This window comes from Vulpes vulpes, chromosome 9 (genome assembly GCF_048418805.1).
Source record: "Vulpes vulpes isolate BD-2025 chromosome 9, VulVul3, whole genome shotgun sequence".
NCBI classification, from domain to species: domain Eukaryota; kingdom Metazoa; phylum Chordata; class Mammalia; order Carnivora; family Canidae; genus Vulpes; species Vulpes vulpes.
Window position 1 is genome coordinate 49,674,122 of NC_132788.1, and position 18,057 is coordinate 49,692,178.

At 41.5% G+C, this 18,057-nt stretch overlaps 1 protein-coding gene across 6 annotated transcripts in view; it reads right to left on the reverse strand.

Moving 5' to 3' along the window:
• The window catches only part of TRPC4 (transient receptor potential cation channel subfamily C member 4), a 208,333-nt gene extending 201,381 nt beyond the window's left edge, over positions 1-6,952 (reverse strand). Inside the window, exon 1 of one of the 6 annotated variants that reach the window (XM_072720078.1) lies at positions 6,742-6,952. The gene's annotated coding sequence lies outside the window, so the exon portion shown is untranslated. Of the gene's footprint in view, positions 1-5,109; positions 5,508-6,364; positions 6,453-6,741 lie in introns of those variants that run through there. The other 5 variants (XM_072720076.1, XM_025996837.2, XM_072720077.1 and 2 more) reach the window with 5 other exon arrangements.
• Positions 6,953-18,057: the final 11,105 nt, after the last annotated feature.

The window sequence follows — 18,057 nt, forward strand, 5'->3', positions numbered from 1 at the left end:
ATATATGAATGAGAGCTCCCCTGGTTAAATACCAAGGGACATTAAAAATAATTAGGTGATTAAATTTTTCAGATAAAATTAAGATAAAAACACTTGTCTAAAAGTTTTACATAGCATCAACAAGATGTGATAATATAAACCTAACATGCTATTTAGCACGATTACATTTTCTATAAACAAAGATATTTTATTAACAGCCTAGGGATGTTTTAAAGCTTTGAATGAGAATTTTTTATTTATAAGTTGTAATTTAATGACTCAAAAAAAATTATAACCTCCAATTTTATCCATAAAAAGCTTTTTTTTTCTTTCCATACACATTACATTTATATTCAAGAAGAACAAAAGAAATAATTTTGAGAGCAACCTGCTTGAGGTGAGTGGCTTAGCTCTTGCTCTGCTTCGAAACTTTTAGAACTTTAGTTAAGAGAGTATTGTTTGATGATAACTCATAATGAGATTATGTCCCAATGTTAAAATATCCGAAAAATTAAAGACATAAATAGCGGTAGGAATACCGTGAACTTATAAACCTTATTAAGAGATACTAATTTTCGTTCAAAAGCCATAAGAATTAAGTAAAAAAAAAAAAAAAAAAAAAAAAAAGTCAGTTTTAGAATCAAATAGACAAGGGCTCAAATCCAGACTTGCCACAAAGCAGCTTTGTGGTATTTTAGAAATTTGGTCTTTTCAAAGTCTTCAAAGGGTGTTAATGATACTAGTTTTATGGTAGATGTGAAAATAAACATGAGAAAAAGTTGTCTTTTTTTTTTTTTAAGTTCTAGCATAGTATCTGGTACATACTAAGCACTCATAAGCATTGGCTCCCATCTCTTTTTCCTCCTTTCATGAACATGAAATAGTTCATGTGTTCTGTCTTAAACAAGTTTTAACTTTAATGAAATTTGTTCAAGAAAATTACTTATGTTGACTTTTTCAATGTATTTTAAAAATATAATAGCAAACTACAAGCAGAGTATAATGAATACATGTCTGATTGATTTCATTGCACTTGCTATTCCTCAAAAAGAAGGCAGTGTGCTAGATAAAGTGATCAAGGCATGTTTTTAAATTAATGTTTTAATTAACATTTTTAATTTTATGTATAAAACTGTGCCTATGTGTCATCTTTTGCTCCACGAGAAGCCATTACTCTGTAACACTGCTATATTTCAAAGGAAACATTTTTTTAAAGGAGACAAAACATACAATAATATTAATGGGATGTCATTTACAGATGAGTTACAGAAGCAGATCCAGTACTGAAACCTTTATCTCTTTTTTTGCATACTATTTAAGCAAGACTGAACTTTCCAAAGGATCACTGAGACTTGTAAAAAATTTAAGTAGATCACTTCATTCACCGGATGCCTCAGAGAGAACAGCGTAGTTTTAAATTGGTATATTTTCAAGGCATGTGTCTTTCATTTTCATTTTAGCGAATGAATGGCTACTTTTTCTAAATGTATTTTTTCATCATAGAGTGTTTCTGGCAGTACTTCTGTTTTCAGAGATCAGGTCTGTATTTGTACTGATTAAAAGATATAGCCATGGTATTCTATCCTTGATCAAAATATTCTCCCATCTCTTAAAATATTGAGATCTCATTGCATCTGGGAGGGTTAAAAGTAGAAAACATAAGGACAGGGATGCCTGGGTGGCGCAGCGGTTTAGCACCTGCCTTTGGCCCAGGGCGCAATCCTGGAGCCCCGGGATCGAATCCCACATGGGGCTCCCGATTCATGGAGCCTGCTTCTCCCTCTGCCTGTGTCTCTGCCTCTCTCTCTCTCTCTCTCTGTGTGTGTGTGACTATCATAAATAAATAAAAATTAAAAAAAGAAAAAGAAAAAAGAAAACGTAAGGACAGAAAAGAGTTCTGAAGCAACTGTCCAAGGAAGTGGGGTTGAATTAATCGGTTTTAATATGTATTTGGGGTGGGGAGGTGATGGGCATAAATTCGGTGAAAAAAGACAAGATTTTTATTTTGAGCTGTCTCTTCAATCTCCTTTTCAATGACAACCAAAATGCTTATGGGAGGTTTTCCATAGATATTAAGAGGCTGAATAGTATATTTACCTGGCTTCAAGTTAGCCCAGACAAAACAACGTAGAAAGTAAAGACACACACTAGAATCTGATCTCATAAAGTGTTTGGCAATAATGATTTTGAAAAGGAAAGATTTAATCATTTATTATATTTCCTGCCACCTAGCTTGTTTTAAAAAAATAAAACAGGGCAGCCCCGGTGGCTCAGTGGCTTAGCGCCGCCTTCAGCCCAAGGCATGATCCTGGAGACCTGGGATTGAGTCCCACTTCGGGCTCCCTGCATGGCCTGTTTCTCCCTCTGCCTGTGTCTCTGCCTCTCTCTCTCTCTCTCTGTCTCTAATAAACAAAAAATAAAATCTTAAACAATCATCTTTTCATAAGAAAGGTCCACAGTTTTACTATACTAGCTATACTGTTCAGAAATGTTTGCATATCTGCATTTAAAAAATCTTTCATGCCTTTGAGCACTGATATTCACAATTTTAACTATTGAACAAATGTGTGTATATCTTTATGTTACAATATATGAAGTAATTAGAAAAGATAATTTCAGTTTTTAGTTGTTAAAGGTAATGTTGATAATCTTAATTGCCAGAAATTACCCTGGCAATCAAATGCACAATTATAAAAACATGCCAACATTCTCAACAATATACTTATAAAAATATTGTTTAATTAAGTGGGGTTAATCAGCACATCCTAAAGGCTATTATTATACTTCAATAGAAATTTATCATGCTCTAATAGCTTTAAGCTTAAAAGTTTAAAATGGGTTTGCTGAAGAAGATATATAAGATATTTGAGTTTCTCCTAATCAGAAAGAATAATAACAATGTTTTAGATATTTTACTTATGTAAAGTATGAGTTAGTTAAGGTTATCTTATATGGAAAGTTATTTGGTCTATTTTAATTGTCAAAGCGGCCATAAAATTCATAGAGAACATTAATTTTCTCATAGTTTTTAATGTGAATTTTAATCTTGACCTTCTGGGAATAAATGCAGCAGAAAAAATAAAGAACACAAAAACGACAAAATTTTACAGCTTATAAATAATGGAAATCTAAAAAAAAAAAAATAATGGAAATCTATTTTACCTTTTATAAATCTTTGAGAACCATTAAACAAGTAAATGGAAACTTATTTTCCAAAGTCAGAGATTTTTAGAAATGTTGGCAATGTTTGAAAGATTTTTCTAAAGAGACATTTCTTCTATGTGTTGAGCTTAGATACTTTCTGCTTTGATGAATGCTCTTGTTTCTTTAAGTTCTTAACAGGATGAAGAACTTTTCTAAATTTGCAATGACACATCTCACTATGCCTTATTTGAACTCTCTACTGACCTAACAATATATTCATTATATTTATTCACTGAAATATTAAGCACCTCTTGTATCAGTCTCATTAACCAGTTAGGATCTCTCCTTGAGGGCAACTTTCTTAGCGTAAATCTTTCAGCTCTTTACTCCTTAACAGCAAGTTTGCAGAATAGCTGAGCTCTAATCAGAGCTCTACTGAAAGGCTCTCCAGCTCCCTGGTCTCTTATTCATAAGCAATGTAAGTGCTTGCTTGCTTGCTTTCTACCTGCGCTAACCTTTATTAATACAAGACATCTGCATAAAATACTTTGATAAGGCCCATTTAACTTCTACTGAGGTGATTTGCCTTAACTGCATTAATTCATAAATACAATTTTTAAAGCGCTTCTTTACAAAGTCTTACTCAAATTTTGATTCTAATATCTAAAGTACTAGTTATCCCTGTACCTTGATTCTTTGCCATAAACACTTAAGGGTAAATGTTTCCTGGTATGCTGTCCAGAATAGAAGTATGTATTACAAATGTCATTTTCAATAGCAAACCATAACATGGAAATGATGATTTCAATGTTTTAACATATCCACCCACTCTTTCTTACTCTTATTGTCTAATCCAGATTTAAAAAAAAAAAAAAAAAAAAAACCTCTAGTTAACCATTTTTCTTAAAGCGTTTGTGGTATGTCATTTTGTGATTACTATGATCAAAAAGCATGAAATTACATGAAACCTGAAAGATTTTTTTTTTTGTTTTACAAGTCTGTTGTAAATTTATTTTTTTTAATAAAAGAGGTAAGCCTTGCTTCTGCCTCCTCCCACTCCTTTGGCTTGGTGCTTACTCAGTAAGCAGTGAGAAACCCGCTGCATGTTACACTGTGTAATTTAACTGGGAAGGGTCTCCCTAAGAAGCCATGTGAACAGGGATGCATCATAGTGGAGGCAACACAGGGAATACAGACAAGAGAACACCTCCCTTTTTTTCAGTCTCTCCCAAATCCTCCAACCCTTGCCAGGATTCGCTAGCTCTAGTCACAAAAGGCAGCTGAGTTCACAGCTGGAACAACAAGTTGTGCTGTGAATCTCCGTGATTCACCCAAGTAGCAAACAGGGTCATTGGCTTAATTGGAATTTCAGTTGCCAAGCGAACTAGGAATCGCTTCGCGTTGGTCCAGCAACACCGATAAAAGTGTTTGTTTCTTGGTAGAGAATGAAAATGACGCAGAGTGTAACTGATCGACACAACATCGCTCACTGTCCTCTCTTAACGCCCCAGCGCAGGTGCCGGAGAGTCGGGCTCACGTCTGCACGCCCGGGGCCCCCGGGATCTCCATTTTCCCCAAACGCACGAAAGGCCAAGAACAGCCTTCCTCGCCGGCCCCGCGGCGCGGCCGCAGCCGCCTCGGTCACCATATAAGTCACACCGGGGTTCACGCCCGCCTTGCCCCTGGTTTCAGGCTGGCTGCCGCGAGGGGCTGAGGGCTGAGGGCTGAGGGCTGAGGGGTGAGGGCTGAGGAGCAGCCCCAAAGTCCCGCTCAGCCCAGCTCAACCGCGCCAAGCTGCACAAACGCGGTCTGGAGCCCGGACCAGAACCTGAGCCGGAGCCTCTGCAACTCCCAGCCCGGGGACGTGCTCCCTCCCGGGGGGAGCCGGCTTCCCAGGCACTGGAGAAACTTAACCGGGATCCCACACAGAAGCGACGTGCGGCTCGGGCCACACGGGGCTCTGAGGCGGTGCGACACCCCCTTTACCTGCGAAGTTGGCCCAGCTCCTCGCCGCGGGGAGGCCGGTCCAGGGACGCGTGGCGCGGGTGCTCTGCCCGGGGACAGCACGCCCGGCTGACTCCGGCGGGATTTCCTCAGCCGCCGAGTTTTGGAGCATTCCGAGGAGAACGCAAGAGCTCGAGCCCACGCAGCCGGCACCGAACTGGGCGGAGGGAGGATGCTCCGAGCGGTGCCGGGGGCGGCGGGGGAGGGGCGGCGCGGGCGGGCGAGGCGAGCTCCGGGGGAGGAGAGCTTCGCCCCCCTCCCCGATCCCTCGGGGTAAAGTCCGCGTTCCCACGGCTGCCAGCGGGAGCCCGAGGAAGACACCCCGCCCCCGTCCCGGGCGGCCGCCGGCCTCCGGCTCCGCACCGACCCCGCTCGGGAGCGCCGGCCGGGGGGATGCGCGTCCCACGCACCGCTCTGCGCGCCCGGGGGGGGCGGGGGGACCCGCGCGCGGGGGGGCGCCCCGCTGGCCCCCGGCCCCGCAGCCCCCACGCCGCCGCCGCCGCCGCCCTGGGCCAACTCCGGGGGGGGCAGCCGGCGGGCTTACCGCGAGCCAGCCGTGGTCCGGCCGAGTCGTGGCCGGAGCCCACCGTGGGGTCCGGGGTGCGGCCAGACGCCCCTGCAGGCTCCGGCTGCTCTGCGCAGACGCCGGACCCGGTGGGCGCGGGGCGCGGGGCGCGGGGCGCGGGGACCGGCCTCTGGACCTTCTGCTCCCGAGCCGGGAAGCAAGCACCGGAGGCGGCGGGTCGCCCGACGTGCGAAAAGTGCCCCCCTCCCGCCCGCCGCCGGGAACTCGGAGCCGCAGCCCGGCTCGGCTGGCCCGGCAGCCCCTCTCCCGTCCTCAAGGGGTCGGGCTTCCCCGCCAGCGCCCGGCGCGCGGCTCGCCCCTGGGGCCCGCCGGCGGGGCCGTCGCAGCGAGTCCCGGAGGCACAGGTCCGGCCGCCCCCACCCGCCCGCCCTTCCCGCCGAGCGGGGGCCTCAGTAAGTCTCCAAGCACCAAGTGAAACCCGAGCACGCAGCAGCCCGGGGGCACGAGGCTCCGCGGCTTCGGGTGGGCAGTGTGAGTGCGCGTGTGAGTGCGCGTGTGCGTGTGCGTGTGCGCGGCGGAGAGGCTCGCAGCAGCCCCCGAGGCTTCAGGGCGGGAGCTGGCGCCCGGCCCGCGCCCCGCGCTCCGCGCACGGACGGGACGACCGCGCCCACAGGAAATGCCGCCTGCCGGTCCCGCGGGCACTTAACTTACTTGCTGTGAAGGCGACGTGCGGGTTCCCGGCGGAGCCGGGGGGTCGCGGCCCCAGGACTGGAAGGTCGGCTCGGAACCAGAGAGGCGTCCAGGCGGAGGCGTCGCTGCGGGCCGCCCGCGCGGACCCTCGGCTCCCCCCGCCTCCCGTGTTCCCCGAAAGCCCCGGGGAGCGCGGGCCGCCGACCGCGCCTCGGCAGCTGCCTGCTCCCGCCGGGCTGCGCAACAGATGAGCGGCCGCCGCGTCCCGTCCCAGCCGCGCGGGGCCCCGAGCCGAGCTGCGGCCGACCCGAGCGCCGACCCCCCGGGGGAGCGGCCGGCGGCAGGCCCGCGCCACTCGCAGACGCCGGAGCGCGAAATTAAATCTCCTTCTTGGTCACCTTTTTTTTCCCCCTCTCCTCTTCAGTCCACATGAGTTGAGGCTTTCTGGAATATTTACATGAGCAAAGAGGATACCGCGAGGCATCACCCACTGGTCTGACGTGCACGCTCTTCTTCCTTAGACACTTTCCTCACTTCTAAATGCCTCCTTCTCTCTAGTTTACTGCTCATCTCCTGTGTTTATCTCAAGCTCAGCCTTGACATCGCCCTGTATTTTTAGGAGCGCCGCCTCTAGATCATCCCCTCCAAAATACTGACGTGCGCTGAGGAAAACCTGGTTTCTACAACCTCTCTCCAGAAAACAAAGGCAAGAACAACATCCGAAGGATTCCCCTCTTTCCCCTATCCCTTTTTTACTCTTGACCACAAAAATACATTAACATCTTTAAATGGTCTGTTTAGTTTTCTTAATATCAAGTAATGGCTTTTATGAAATATGCAAGAACACATCTATCTGTAGACATGGCAATGAACTTTATAATAAATACGAGTCTGCTTTCTATTTAACAAGGGGTGGCACTATATATGAAAATCTGTTTTATGCAATGCAACGGCAAATATTTTTGTATTTTTTCGGGAAATAACTCCTCTTCCTATTCATCATCAGTAACTGAAACGTTTTAGTGCCTAAGAAAATAAAAACGAAGCTAACAATTATTGATGTGTAATGTTCTGTCTCAGCCAAATAAACAAAATTCTGCATACTCAGTTTCAGTGTGTCTTTAAAAATAAACCCCTGGTAGAATTACACATACTGAGGTAAGTATATGTCTTTATAATATATTTCAAATACATTTAAAAGAAAGCGGACCAGTGACAATGCATAGTGATTAGAAATTAAGAACTTCACTTTACAATCTTAGCATCTGTACCAAATTGTACACTTCCTCCTGCCTCTCTTAGGGTATGTTTTCCGTAACAAATGCCATCTCTGTCATGAAGTTGGTGAGAGATATTTTGTCTATTTCCATAATTTGTTGCTTTTCCCTAAGAAATATGCTGTGAATCTACAATAAATACAAAACAGAAAAGGACAGTGAAGACAGCCATCTGAGTGGGCTGTGTTTCCATGGGAAGAAGAATGTTCTATTGATCCCAGGGCTTCATTTTCAACAGTTTCAGGTGTTACCGATTGCTGACCTTAGGCCACCTACTAAAATGATTAGCAATTACAGGAAAATTATTTGAAATCTATTTAAATGACACCGTGAACTCTGTATACTATAGTCATCAGCAATAGGAAGAAGGTTTGTTTGTGGCTTTTGTTTACATTTTTCAAATACAAATCTGGCATTATTCCACAAACCTGCAATGCACTTGCTCAAAAAGCAATGTGCTGAGGCCAAAGAAATTTACAAGAAAATGTTACAAACTTACTGGAGATTTCTTTTTAGTACCTTAGTTAGAAAAACAAGAAAGCACTCTTGTTTTGAAATTAGCAGAAGACAAGTGACCCAAGAAATGATAGCCGCAAAACAATAAAACAATTCTCGGGATCCCTGGGTGGCGCAGCGGTTTGGCGCCTGCCTTTGGCCCAGGCCGCGATCCTGGAGACACGGAATCGAATCCCGCATGGGGCTCCCGGTGCATGGAGCCTGCTTCTCCCTCTGCCTGTGTCTCTGCCTCTCTGTCTCTCTCTGTGTGACTATCATGAATAAATAAATAAAATCTTAAAAAAAAAAAAAAAAAACAATTCTCCGCAATGCCAATTCATAGCTTAAATATATCATGCAACTGGAATTTCCATTGCATTAGGAACTCAACTTTCAACTTAATTTCGGAAATGATACTTCCACTTAGGAACTGGTATGTAGCCGGTGAAGCACTTTTCTTCCAAAGCAGCTATGTCTCAGACTATGAGGCAATCACTGGGACAGGTATTTGGAAAATGTAGTTCTTCTGCACATTTATCACAGTCATTTTATGTGATGGTAATACTCTGTGTACCTGTATATAGTGTGTGCCGTCATCAGATACATGATAATGGCTTTTTCTTATCTCAGGCAAATTTGGGAAATAGGTGAGCATTGTCTTGACATCTCTCAGCCTGCCTTCTAGATAAGTGGCTCTTGCTTTAAGTTTTTACATCCCCTCTTTTGCCATCAGTTGTAACTAGGCTTTGATCTAATACACGTGGACACAGCTTTTTACCTGCCTTTTTTTAAATATTTATTTATTTACTTATGATAGACAGAGAGAGAGAGGCAGAGACACAGGAGGAGGGAGAAGCAGGCTCCATGCCAGGAGCCCGACGTGGGACTCGATCCCGGGACTCCAGGATCGCGCCCCGGGCCAAAGGCAGGCGCCAAACCGCTGAGCCACCCAGGGATCCCCTTTACCTGCCTTTTAAAACATTTTAATATTTTCTAAGTTACTACGGTTTCTTTTAAGAATTTATTTTAATAATTCACCATGCATTTCTATGAAATACTTAAGTATTCTCAAGTCTTGCAAATGTGATTTATTTTTATAGCATTATTCCCTATTGTAAGACTTTGTTGAAAGGCTTGTCGGTACAATCAGAGTCTGTCCTCAGAAGAGATTCTTAGAAAGAAAACCATTACACCAAAATGCAGGAATATTTTAAAGCTCATGATACGTATTACATATGTATTGAGCCCTCATTAAACAGGGTTTAAACACAAAATCTTCTTTTCTCTCATTTCCTTCCATATTTTTGTTAACTTGCTATTTTTGAAAAATGGTATCTCAATGTAATGAGTTGTATTATTTGAAAATATGACTTTTCTATACTTTATGTTTTCCTATTTGTTTCTTTTCTTGTGAGTTTATATACTTTTTCAATACTTCTTGGGATCTTAGTGCTATTTTTCCCCATATGATTTGTAATAGGTCTTAATATAGAAAGAGCATTAATTGCTTATATTTATAGTAGATTTCGCTTGTTTTTTTATTTATTGCTAAAATGTTGGGTAATGTTATTTGTTTTTTAAAAAAGTTATTATTATATGCTTTAAACTATCACATTTTCCCTGAATAGTTTATTTTAGTACTCTAATATTACTAAAGCCTTTTCCTCTTGTATGTTCACCAATTTTTGAGCATTTGTTTTAATAATTTCATTTATTATAGAACTGCTGGTCAGCCCGGGTGGCTCAGCGGTTTAGCACCACCTTCAGCTTGGGGTGTGATCCTGGAGACCAGGGATCGAGTCCCACTTGGGGGGCTCCCTGCATGCATGGAGCCTGCTTCTTCCTCTGCCTGTGTCTTGTGGGACCCAGGAAATTTAACAAAATCCCCTACCCCTGGACAAGCAGAGCAGGACTGACTCTTTTGTGCTCCACCTGCTTTGTGCTGACCTGCTTATTGTTTAGGGTACTGCCCCGCCCTCATCAAAGACCCGGGCACACCCTAATCAGAAATCAGCTCGTAACAATGTAACTCAATCGGCCACCTGCGAGTATCCGGACCAGCATGACTGTGCAACTTTCTGCGTATCCCATTGGCCACTGGCCCCTATAAAGTTGCTAAGCCTCTTAGTCTCGGGGTCCAAGTCCCTGCTCCGCGATGTCGGGCGCACTTGGACCCAGGCTCGAGCTGGTAATAAACCCTCGTGTGTTTGCATCGGTGTCGGCTCCTTGGTGGTTTCTCGGATTCGCGATCTTGGGCACAACATGTCTCTGCCTCTCTCTCTCTCTCTCTCTCTCTCTGTCATGAATAAATAAATAAAATATTTTTGAAAAAAGAAACGTTTTATTATAGAACTGCTTAGTTATTAATTTTATGAACTCTATAGGGTCAGGCTGCCTATGTTTGAAATCCCAGTCTAAACATTAGTTCAACAAATATTAATGGAGTCTATATTAAGTGTGAAGCACTGTGCTGGGTACTTAGTATACATATGTGAACAAAACAGATGAGATGTTGTCCTTGCATAACTTACACTTTAGAAAAGACAAACAATAGTATGTTAAGTAAATTATATGCAATATTCAACTATGATTCAAAGGACAGGGTATGGAGATTAGAAGTGCTAGTGGAAGCAGATGGTGAGGTGATGGTGGGTTGCAATTTTAGACAAGCTGTCAGGATACTTTTCAGTAATATGGACCTGAAGGTTAGGGACCCGGCTATTAGGGTTAATTGGAGGAGCAGTTCCAGGTAAAGGAATAGTCTGATCTAGTTTATATTTTAAGTGATTATTCTTGTATCTTATGCTTCACTGAGAATAGACTGTGGAAAAGCAAAGGTGAAAGCCGGGAGACCACTTAGGAGCCTCTTGAAACAAACCAGGAAATTAGGTGTGGACCAACCTAGCCAACCTAGATCCAGCAGAATTTTCCAAAACGTTTGTATGCAGGCTATAAGAAGAGTTAAAGATGGCCATGAGATTTTTGGCTGAGAAACTAAATGACTGAGTAAGTAATGTTCTGAGAAGGGGATGATAGCGGATGGGGTATGTTTTTAAGGGGAAGATGAGGAATTTGTGCACATGTTGAGTCTGAGATGGCTGTTGGAACACTTGTAAGCTGTGTGAGTTTGCATAATGTTACTTAGCCTCTATCTTTTCTCATTTGTGGGAGTGAAATAATCATTCCTACCTCATAGGCTTGTTTGAGGACCAAAGCACTTTTTAATGTAAAGGACTTATAGCAATGGTCAACACTGGGTATACAATATGTAGGTTTTGTCTATCAATATTGTCATATTTAATTCTAACATACCTGGGTATTGTTTTTGTATGTTATTTAGTAAGATCTGTTTCTCTTTTACAAAATAGAGAACCAGACTATGTATTAGAGCCGGCAAATCATGAACTAGTGCTTTTTTTTTCTACACTGACTAATAATGTCACTTTTATTATAAACCAAATTCTTATGCCAATGCCTCTTTCTGAGCTATCTATTGTGTTCTTTTTTTAAATTTTTTTTTTCAGATTATTTATTTATTTATGAGAAACACACACACAGAGAGGCAGAGACACAGGCAGAGGGAGAAGCAGGCTCCAGTCAGGGAGCCTGACGTGGGACTCAATCCCGGGTCTCTAGGATCAGGCCCTGTGCTGAAGGCGGCGCTAAACCACTGAGCCACCCAGGCTGCCCCTTTTTTTTTTTTTTTTTTTTACCTTTAAAGATTTTATGTATTTATTTGAGAAAGAGAGCATGAGGTGGGGCAGAGAGATAAGTAGACTCCCCACTGAGCAGGGAACCTGATGCAGGGCTTGATCCCAGGATCTGGGATGATGAACTGAGCTGAAGGCAAACAATCGACTGAGAAACTGAGGCACCCCATCTATTTAGTTCTATTCACACCTCCATTTTTATGAATTAGCTCCAAACTGCCATTTGCCTCATTCCCTATCTTTTTGGAAGTTGGTGAATTGCTGAGTCCCACAGCATGCTGGCTGGTATTGGGCAGCACCTCCATCTGTTCCTAATGTCTAGCTGAGTATAACTAATGAGACCCATTATGGTGAAACTGACAGAAACTAGTATTGTGAAATGCTTATGATAGGGATAAGCACATACACATGCCCAAAAAAATGTTAACTGCACACCAGTATTATCAGTACCCATCACTGAATGAGGCTCTAGGGTAATCATTTACCCTCCTACCACCAGTCTGATGCCCCATTACATGTGGTACATGGTGGACTCCCAGCCCAGGTACACACTGCTTGTCTCAGCGCTTCTGTTCTGCACTCAGACCTGGAAGCATTTCGTGGCATACAGTTCACATCTAGTAACTACTCTCTTCCACAAATGCCTTCTTCCTTTTTTTCTTTTTTTTTTTTTTTAAGATTTTTTTATCTGAGAGAGAGAGAGAGTGAGAGAGCACAAACATGGGAAAGTGGCAAAGAGAGAGGGAGAAGCAGACTCCCCCGAGGAGTAGAAAGCCAATGTATGGCTCAATCCCAGGACCCTGAGATCATGACCTGAGCTGAAGGCAGACACTTAACCAACTGAGCCACCCAGGCACCCTCCCAATGCCTTCTTAATTATGTTCTGAATGTTGCAGTCTTCCTAGATCTAGAATGGAAGTTAAGTACCACAGAGGAAAACAAAAGAGACATTTTGGCTGCCTCCAAAAACAAGCAGTAGAATAGCAGAAGACCACTTCCCTAATGGATACTAAATGTACACTAATATATAAATGTGTACTAATTTTGAAAAAGGAAGTAGATAATGTCCTTTAGTCACCACCTCCAGGAGGACAGGTTTGCACAATTCCTTAAGCAGAACACTAGTGGAATATCAATCTTGTTGCATCATCCATGTGCTATTATTTTTTTTAAGATTTATTTATTTTTGAGAGAGAGAGAGAGTATGTACCCACAAGAGTGGGGAAGGGGCAAAGGGAGAGGATGAGGCAGAGAGAGAGAAACTCAAGCAGACTCCCCACTAAGCATGGAGCCCAACACAGGAGTTCAATTTCACAACCCTGAGATCATGACCTGAGCCAAAATTAAGAGTCAGAGTTTTACCTGACTGAGGCACCCCAGAGCCCCCCATTTTTTTTTAATTTAGTAGAAACCCCTCCACATTCTGGTGATAGAGCAATAGTTAGTCCTACATAATATCAACATCGTTATGAAATCTCTGTTCTAAAACATGAATTTGCAGAATATCAAGAGAAATTGTAAAAGGGCTGCTAGCCAGATGCCACGTCAAGCTGGAACACTTTACCTAATTTTTAATATCAGACTATATTTGAAAAACGAGGGAAAGGGGCATAAAGTTATTAGGTAGAGATAGTTTTCCTAACAACTGTATGTCTCGATTTATCTGGGTTTTCACTGTTTTTAGGGAGGATTATAAGTTTCTGAGAAAATATTGATATTAAATGAATATTAAAGGAAGTGGCTTTTATCTACCTTACAGTCAGTATCCAAGAAAATAATATGTCAGGAAATAATATTTAGACTGGTTTATACCTAACCTGTCACAGGAAGAGCTAAACTACTGCTGAATGATCAGCTTTACTTTCTAGTCAGTCATTAAGAATCCATCAACAGGGGTACCTGGGTGGCTCAGTCAGTTAAATGTCTGACTTCAGCTCAGGTCTTCATGATCTCAGGGTCTTAGGATTGAGCCCTATGTGGAGCCCCCATCCCCACCCCCAAGAGCCCCACTTGGGGCTCCCAGCTCAGTGAGGAGTCTTCTTCTTCTTCTCCCTTTGCCACTCAGGCTCCCTCTTTCTATACCAAATAAATAAAATCTTTTTTTTTTTTTAAAGAATACATCAACAGATCAAATGACTTTTAGATGTAGATGAAATGGACGATACAGTACAGAGGGCAAGGACACATATCCTACAGCCCAACTGCCAAGGCTAGAAGTCAAACTCTGTCATTTACTGGTTGTACGACTTTGGGCATACCACCTAACTTCTCTACCTCAGTTTATTTATTTCTAAAATGGGAGGAGTACCTTCTCCATCTCTGTAAATAAATGTAAATTAATAAATATAAATTGCTTATACTACAATCATTATAAGGGTCACATGTTTATTTTTTTACTCTACGTAGAAATATGTTCAATATTCTGATTTTTAGAGCATGAAGCTGTTTCCTGAAGTGTTAATAAAAATATGGCCTATTCAAGAAAGTTAAGGCTGATTTTGATGAAAATTCACAATGTATCAGGGCAGAACAAAGTAGAGAAGAGGTTTGCAATTTATCACTGAATTTAAGGAGAGAAAAGAGCAAGTTCAAGGAAATCAGAGCTGCAAGAGCAATTCAATCCTGGATTGCCCTGATTGTCCTTCCAAATATGCTGGAAAAGCTGGCTCCCATTGTGAGGGAAACAGTACCAGGGAAATTATGTCAGAATGAGCATTGAGTTCTGAACTTGAAAAAATAATAATAATAACTTTGAGGTTTCAACACACAGATATACACCTGTCCTTAGAAGTAAGAAATAATTTGAGTGTCTTACCTTTTATGAGTTCAATAAATGTACTAAAAATTTATTCCTTCTGAAAATGCAGGAAACATACTTTAAGAGCTTCTGAAAAGAACAGTGAACAGGATAATATGTAATTCCTAAAACTATAGTTTTCACATGAGTACAAATTATCTTTAAGGAAAGAAAACCAATAAAAGCATAATCAACTTAACTTATGAAAGGACACAAATATTTGTCTGTAATATATGATAAATATATGGAGTTTAATCGTTCACAGTGCTCAAAAGCAATTGCCAAAGATTTGTTATTGAAGCCAGCCCTGACATCTGGCCTGGTAATATATTTATCAAACTTGCTTCCCATAATGGAATTTGGGTCACTCTATTTATTTAGTTCTATCAGATCCAAAGGCAATGGAATTCCTTTTTGACAAGTATATATCTATCCCATCAAAGAAGTACATCCTTTTCTTAATTGTCCCATCATGGCACAGACTTCTCTATTCTTTCATCTTGAAGAAGCACACATTTTTTTTGTTGTTGTTGAGTTACTCATATCCCTATGATTCCACCTCATTTTAGGGTAATCAGCTCATTCTGATTTCCCATAGACATTCTTGGTTTTAGCCTGAAAGTCCTGCATTCTTGAATACTCCTCAGTCCTAGGCAAATCAGGACAGTTGGCACCTGACTTCTTTGTTGACAACTCCAATCTAAAACAATTTCTTTTACTTCTGAATGTGCATGCAATATTCTTAGCATGTTCCATTCATTCAACGTGTAACAGAGTTCATACATTGTCACATATAGAAGGTATTATCACCTTAGTAGATTTAAATTTTTCAGTGGCCACATGACGTACATAAATTTTACATGTGCATTGCCAGTAGATGTGAATTCAAATATCACAAATTCTATCAGCTTGAGAATTTTAACCAATTGTTTTTAAATATGAATTATTTATTAAGAATAATAATGTTGACTGTAACAAGTATGATTCTCAGTCCACAAACTTGATTGAGAAAAAAAACATTTAAAATATATAATATATATATATACAGTTCTAAATATATGGCAATCCTAAATACAAGGTAAAACCCTATTTTTCTCCTTAATAAATATGAAAAACTTGCTTTCGTCAATTAGAATATAAAACACATAGATAAAATTGAAAATATCTACTTATATTTAACGTACGAATTTATATGTCAACACATTATTTATTTTTAAAAGACTTTATTTATTTATTCATGAGAGACACACAGAGATAAGCAGAGACATAGGCAGAGGGAGAAGCAGGGTCCCCTGAGGGGACCTTGATCCCAGAACTCCAGGATGACGCCCTGAGCCAAAGGCAGATGCTCAACCCCTGAGCCACCTAGGCATTCCTATCTGTCCATCATTTAAAATCATATTATGAAATAAAAATATTTAGAAATAGTGCTTATTTCTGTTCTCATATTTTATGAAACAATTAAATCCTTCATCTGTAATTTCAAAAGAAACCCCTGGTCATCACTAGAGACATTATTGAAAAATCTAACAGTTTTATAAACAACCTTATTTTCATTTCAATTTATTTATTATTTTTATTTTTAATCTTTTACAATTGTTTTTATTTAAGTTTGATTTGCCAACATATACTATAACACCCAGTGCTAATCCCATCAAGTGCCCTCCTCAGTGCCCATCACCCAGTTACCCCATCCCTCTGCCCACCTGCACTTCTGCAACCCTTGTTTGTTTCCCAGAGTTAAGAGGCTCTCATGGCTTGTCTCCCTGTCTAATTTTTCCCACTTTTCCTTCCTTTCCCTTAGTGAAGGGATCCTTTCACTATCTCCACTATTTCTTATATTCCTCGTATGAGTGAAACCGTATGATGATTATCCTTTTCTGACTTATTTCACTCAGCATAATACCCTCCAGTTCCATCCATATGGAAGCACATGGTGAATATTTGTCCTTTCTGATGGCTTAGTACTATCCCGTTGTATATATAGATCACATCTTCTTTATCCATTCAGCTGTGGCTCCTTCCACACTTTGGCTATTGTGGACATTGCTGCTATAAACATTGGGGTGCAGGTGTCCCAGCGTTGCACTACATCTGTATCTTGCCGGATCACAGGGTAGCTCTATTTTCAACTTCTTGAGGCACTTCTAGACTATATTCCAGAGTACCTGCATCAGTTCACATTCCCACCAACAGTCCAAGAGGGTTCCCCCTTTCCAAACCTTCTCCAACATTTGTTGTTTCCTGTCTTGTTAATTTTCATCATTCTCACCGGTGCAAGGTGGTATCTCATTGTAGTTTTGATTTATATTTCCCTGATGGCAAGTGATGCAGAGCATTTTCTCATGTGCTTGTTGGCCATGTCTATGTCTTCTTTGGTGAGATTTCTGTTCATGTCTTCTGCCCATTTCATGATTGGATTGTTTCTTTGCTGTTGAATTTAATAAGTTCTTTATAGATCTTGGATACTAGCCCTTTATCTGATATGTCATTTGCAAATATCTTCTCCCATTCTGTCGGTTGTCTTTTAGTTTTGTTGACTGTTTCTTTTGCTGTGCAGAAGCTTTTTATCTTAAGTCCCAATAGTTCATTTTTGCTTTTGTTTCCCTTGCCTTCATGGATATATCTTGCAAGAAATTGCTGTGGCCAAGTTCAAAAACGGTGTTGCCTGTGTTCTCCTTTAAGATTTTGATGGAATCTTGTCTCACATTTAGATCTTTCATCCATTTTGAGTTTATCTATGTGTATGGTGTAAGAGAGTGGTCTAGTTTCATTCTTCTACACGTGGCTGTCCAATTTTCTCAGCATCATTTATTAAAGAGACTGTCCTTTTTCCAGTGAATAGTCTTTTGTGCTTTGTAAAATATTAGTTGACCATAGATTTGAGGGCCCATTTCTGGGTTCTCTATTCTGTTCCATTGATGTATGTGTCTGTTTTTGTGCCAGTACCATACTGTTTTGATGATCACAGCTTTGTAGTACAACCTGAAATCTGGCATTGTGATGCCCCGGCTCTGTTTTTCTTTTTCAATATTCCCCTGGCTATTCGGGGTCTTTTCTGATTCCATTCAAATCTTAAGATGATTTGTTCCAACTCTCTCAAGAAAGTCCATGGTATTTTGATAGGGATTGCACTGAATGTGTACATTGCCCTGGGTAGCATAGACATTTTCACAATATTTATTCTTCCAATCCATGAGCATGGAATGTTTTTTCATCTGTTCATGTCTTCTTCAATTTCCATCAGAAGTGTTCTGTAGTTTTTAGGGTATAGATCCTTTATCTCTTTGGTTAGGTTTATCCCTAGGTATCTTATGCCTTTGAGTACAACTGTGAATGGGATTGACTCCTTAATTTCCCTTTCTTCAGTCACATTGTTAGTGTATAGAAATGCCACGGATTTCTGTGCATTGACTTTGTATCCTTGCCACATTG